Below are 6,000 nucleotides of genomic sequence, written 5' to 3' on the forward strand. Positions count from 1 at the left end.
ATCCCCAGTACAGACGTCTGGCGCAAGAGAGAAGGAGCCGACCCCCACGGCGGCTACTCCAAGATACACCAGACTCAGGTGAAAGGCATCCCCGAGCACAAGAGGTACCCAACCAGTAACTGGTGTTTGCGTCTGAGCCCAACAGACCTTTGACAGGCAGGCTTTTCTGATCTTATTTGTCCTTCATGAAACACAGGAAATCGGGGTTCCCCGTGTGATCTTTCTCATCACACCCCCAACGTCTGGCCGCCGAGTTCTAAACCCATCCACACAAGAGCTCCAGCACCAGGAGTGCCTGAAAGGGAGGGGAGGGCCTCCCTCGGGGCCTGGTGGTGGAGAGACGGAGGGGAACGTCCCGGGTGCATGCAGGAAAAGGCTGTGTCCCACTTCAGGGAGTCCTGGGGTCCTGCAAGGCTCCCCCATCTCTGGGGGCGGGCAGGCCCTGGGTTGGTGCCGTTCCGCAAATGGGGAGGGCAGCAATTCAGATCCGACCTCAGCGGCACCCCGCAACTGTTCCTTCAGCACGGCTGGCCAGCTGTGATGCTCCGGCCTCGCTACAGCAAGCCAGTGTGCTCCCTATCACCCTCCTCCCGGGAACCCTCACATGCCTGCCTGCCCCACAGCACTTCCCCAGGAGCCCCCACACAGCAGGCCCCCAAACCTCCAGCGTCGCTAGTGATCCATTCACACCACGCAAGGCTCTCAAGATCTTCTGATCATTAAATGTGGGTGATTATGAGACAATTCCCTGCATAGTTAATTTAAAAAACCACAAAATAGCATACACATCATGATCCTTGTTTTTAACATACAAAAAGCACACGTGTGTGTGGAGAAAGACAGATGCCCCAATAGGACCTGTGTTATTTGGGATTCAGGACTGATGAGCAACTTTTATAGTCTTCTTTATGCATTTCTGTGTTTTCCAAATTCTCTATGATGAACGCTTATAATCAAGAAGCCCACATTATGTTTTAATGAACCCTGGTGGGAAGGGAGTATCGGACTGGGGCGGGTAAGAGCCGGCCCAAGGGGATCTTGGCAAAGTCACTGTCTCAGAGATGGACAGAGTGAAATGGGCTCTCCCGAGGCAGCACATACGAGGACAGGCTCTGTATTGGCGGGTAGTAAATCTACCCAGGTGCCTGCAGACCACATACCTCCCTCGAGTGGTATCCCTAAATCATCTCCCCACTGGGGGAGTGGTGCTGACTCAGCTCCCCGGGCCCCCGCAGGTTTATAGGGAGCGTCCCCCGGCCACGGGCACTGAGATGCCATGGGCGTGATTGACAGGTCTCATTCCGGTATGGGGTCCTGCACGCTGAAAACCGATGGCCGCAGGCGGGGCAGGCACTGGGAGACCACGAGAGCAAAACAGATGGATGCCGGGGATAAAAGTGCTGTCTGGCCGACATCGAGAATAAACCGTTACATCCTATCCGAATTACTAAATTTCTGAAACTGTGTTATAAATATGCTGTCAGTGGGCTTAGCTGGGGAAGAAAGGAGACGGAGAAGAAACCGGGCTAATGGAACACCACCCCTTCCCAAAACAAACATCAATCTCTCTGATCTCAGCAACACACTACCTTGGAGGATGAAGGGAAATGCTACACATGATGCAGGCTGTTCTGCTCAGCCTGGGGTTGCTAATGAGCAGCTTTGCTTTCAAAAAAATCACACTCACTAAAGGGCATCGAAAGACACCCCGTTCATCACAGATTTCCACCCTCACCCACAGCGTGAAATGTTGCCTTACTGTATTACCGCAGGGATGGTGGGGGTTTGTGAACAGTCCGGGTGGGAACACAGTAATTTCAGATGAACGCAAAGGGGGAAAAAATGCAGCAGGTGTTTGTTGACTCAGAAAGAGCTCGGGGTTTGTTATTATTTTTCTTGCAAAATTTTATAAGCTCCCCAAACCTCTACGATACAGAAGCGAACTAGGCTTTCCTTCCTAGTGCCAAGATGCAGTCCATACTGTTGTCATAGGCCAGACCCCAGAACAAAGTGGGAGGAACTGCACTGAGGATGGGGGTGAACCTAAGGCTTGCACTGTTCCTCAGTGACCGTTGCTAAAACAGCAGCATCTGGGGTCTGGGATTCCGCATCTGGCTAATCTTCCCCCGGCTCACATCACCTGCTCCTTCCACCTCCTTGCTAGTATTCCAAAGACAAGCTGCAGGTGCTTCCCCTACCTGAACGGCATTATTAATTAGAGCTACCAGGCTGAGCAGGCATCCCGTGCTTCATGAACATGGTGACTGGTTCGGGTTGGGAATGCCAGTGCTCAGAATATTTCACTCTGGCCAACCCGAAAACACAGCAGGACTATGCTTACATTTCAGGGTTCTTGGGCGCTACAGGCCCCAAAAGCCCTAGCTGGAGCTGCCTGCAAATGAGGTCATCATGATCTCAAAGTTGGAGAGGAAGAAAATGAAGCAGCTGCTGTTTAATTTGTTTATGGAGCCTACAATTGGTCTCATTAGCTGGCAAATAGGACAGGCTGGGCAGGAAAGAAGCTCTGGCCTCAAGTCTGCATGCGGAAAACCAATCCACATGCAATCACTCATGGGGCTTAGGGTTGGTGTACCCAGTGGCAGCTACCTGTTCTAGCACCTCAGGGACACGTCTCCTTCAGCAAATTGCATCAGCTTCCAGAGCCTTGTTACTATCTGTAAAAAAGAGAGATCTGGAATTACCTTGCCTGTCTTGAACCTCTGGGGGTGGCAAGGGGAGCAAAGACCCCTAACTTCTCTGAAAACTCTGAAAGGCTATCCGAATGTAATTTGAGAAGGACCTGGACTGGTAAACTGAGGTCCCAGAGCAGTACGGCTAGATGCCTGGGCCCCCAATCACCCTGGTCTGCTCCCCATGTCCCCGGTCCCCGTGTCCCCAGGCGGCTGGAGAGAGGCGGGATGACAGTGTTTCCAGGATCACTGCAACTCAGAAGCACGGTATGTTACCCAGAGGCAGGCGGTGGTAGCCTGCTGACGAGGTCGAGGACCGCGGGGCCGGCCGGCGGGGGACGGGAGGATCTAGCTGAGATGGGGGCAGGCTGAGGTCTGGAAGGAGGAAAGCCCAGGCGACAGTGGCAGTGGGTGGGGGCAAGAAAGAATCTGCCTGTCCCGCCCCCCCACCCCACCCCCACCGCTATTCCTCCAGATCCCCTGAGTAGCACGTCTCTTTCTTACCCATGGTGGCCCTCAAACAGCGCCCACAAGCCGGATGACTCAGGTTGGAGATGGGCCACGGCAGAAACACCAGTCACGTGACCAGGGGTTGGTGCTTCAGTGAACCAAGCCGGCCCTCGGTGGAGGAGGGGGTGTTACAGCTGCAGCTCACCCATGTGGTCCGTGACGCAATCAACCGTTCGGAGGAGAAGCTCCCTGCCACCTCAGAGGCCCATGCGCACACTCGAGGGCACTTCCCTGCCGGGATGCATGCGGACACCCGGAAGATGAGGCTCCCGAGGACATGCGCTCCGCATCTGGGACTCTCCCTGCCATCACCCTGCCTGTGTGCTATCTAACTGACCTGTACTTACCATCAGCTGTAATCCCATCAGCTCCCCCGGGAGCCGCGGTCGTTACGGAACCTGAGGAGTGGGGGACTCCCAAACCCACAGCCAGCCTGTCAGGGCACGGACCTGGCGGCCCCCCATCGCGGGTGGCCCAGGTTTGGGGTAGGAGGACGGATAGGCGAACTGGACGGCAAACCCTGGGACCGAGCTGTTGCTCCATCGCTCCACCCTGTGACAATGAGGTCACTAACCTTCCTCTGCCCAAAGCTCAGTCTCCACATGGAGGACCACACGGAGCCACGAGGGAGGAGTAGAGTGTCCCCCTGGAACCTGGGTGGGTATTCAACAGACAGCCGCTCCACGCTGGGTAGAAACTGCCGGGCAGACATCTACATGTGGGGAGGTGCTACAGAACCTTACAGCAAGTCTTTCCCCAGGGGCTTATCAAGATCCCCCTCAGACGGACAGCAAGGCCCAGGCAGGGGGCTATGGGACCACCACTCATCTCATGTCTTCTGTGTTGGGGGTGACAGGTAAGACTCATTTGGAAAAAGTGTCTGATGCTGTATGTAGGTGTGTCTTAGAAAACAGATGTGTGTGCCAGCTCCCCAGCTCCTATGGACCCAAGAGTTCGGGTGGGAGGTCCAAGCCTGGAGAGGGATAGGCTGCTCACCAGAAGTCAGTTCTGGGTCTGAATGCAGGGCTGTGCAGCCTGGGGCCCCTCCCCACACAACCCCCCCCCCAGGCCTTGAACCCTGGCACAGGGCTGGGCTCAGAGGGCAATTCAGCCACTTTGTCAGGACAGGTGGTTCCCTCTTCACCCTGAAGCTGTTCATCTTTCTGGAGGAGGAGGAGGGCCTCCATTGTCTCCCTGGGGGGAGGGATGAAGACAGTGGCCTGGAGGGGGCTGTTTTTGCAGAGGTGGGAAAGCTGTGGGAGGGGTGTTGGTCTGGATTTATGCTTTCCCCAAAACCCCAACTTTGGGCCTGCTTCCTCTTTCCTGTTCTCTGCAGCACCTGGTACCCTCGAATTTAGGTTGGGCTGAAGAGTGAAGAAGGTGTGAGCAAAGCACATGCCATGGGGGATGGCTCACCCCAAGGCCCAGGCCTCTAGCACCTTGGTCTGATTGCTCCTGCAGGTGTTCCTGCCCCTCGCCTGCCGCAGCTTCTGCAAGCCCTCACGCTGCTCTTCGTGGCTCAGCCAACTCCTCAGTCCACCCTCTGCTTTTAAAAAACTTAGAGACTGTTTCTGCATGGTCACTTCTCTTGTTTTCAAGTGTTGTTGGGGATTTGTGTGTTTTCTTATTCCTTAATTCTCATTTTAGTAGAGTTTTGGGAAAGGAAAAAAAAAAAAAACTCTCCACGTGTTAAATCTGTCGGGTTTAGCAAAAAGCCCTAATTTCATTTTATCTTCTTGCAGAGTTATTTTTTTCTTGCATGGATGATAGTACAAGACATGTTCTGAGTGGTTTATGTGTGCAATCCCGCTGAATCCTCACACTCAACCTGGCAGGAGGTGCTGGTACTGTGGCCAACAGTTCTGCAGACACAAACTGCCACAACTGGTGACGAGCGGCAGGTCTGGGTCCTCCCACAGCAACTTCGCATCACGGAGCATTGCAGAATAACTCAGACCAGTGCCCAAGAAGCGAATGCTCAACTCTCGGATCCAAACTACAGCCTTAAAAACAACTCCGGACCTCTGGCTGATGGACAGATACTAAGAAACCATGTGGGTTCAATGGGCCAGGAAGGCTGATGTTCAAGAACGCAGATGCCTGGAAGTTGTTATAGGGGCCAGCAGCAGGTGACATGTGATTTTTGCAAGACCTCACCAAGGTCATTTAATCCCGGTGGCGCTTGCTGGAATCCAGGTAGTATGTGTGAATATAGATGTGTCTTTTACATACATACTGTACCATTTCCTGCAGGAACATGGGTCTGTCATCAGGAATACAACAGGCTGTGCTGAGGGAGCCCAGGATTTCACGAGCCACATCCGATGTATCTTATGGCTGCTTGTAGCGTCCCCAACAAGCCCCCGCCCCCCCCCCCACAGCTGCCTGCCTCCCATCGTACCCGGCACCTGACCAGGAGGAGCCATGCTCAGAGACAGGGGAACCTGTCCCTCCATCACCAAGACTCATTTCTCTGCAGCGACCAGGCTGGGATTTCATGAAGCAAGATGCAAGCGGGCAACAGCCAGTAGGGTACAGGAGGTGGACAGCCCCTTGGGGGCTCATGAAGTGTGCTCTGGCTGCCTCATCCGAGACTTTACCACTGTCTTCAGTACACCCTGGACGGTGTCCTTCAGTGTGTGTGGGCGGTGATCTCTCTGGGAAGATGGGGAGGGCACACGCGCTCCCAGCTGGGACAGGGCATCTCAGGATCCTTGCCGGAGCCTGTTGCGGAAGCAGATGGCATCTTCCCAGCACGGCTGGGGGAGGCGCACACAGTCCTGTGAGTGGTGGCCCCGTG

The sequence above is a fragment of the Mustela nivalis genome (genome assembly GCF_964662115.1).
Source record: "Mustela nivalis genome assembly, contig: HAP1_SCAFFOLD_1710, whole genome shotgun sequence".
Lineage (NCBI taxonomy): Eukaryota > Metazoa > Chordata > Mammalia > Carnivora > Mustelidae > Mustela > Mustela nivalis.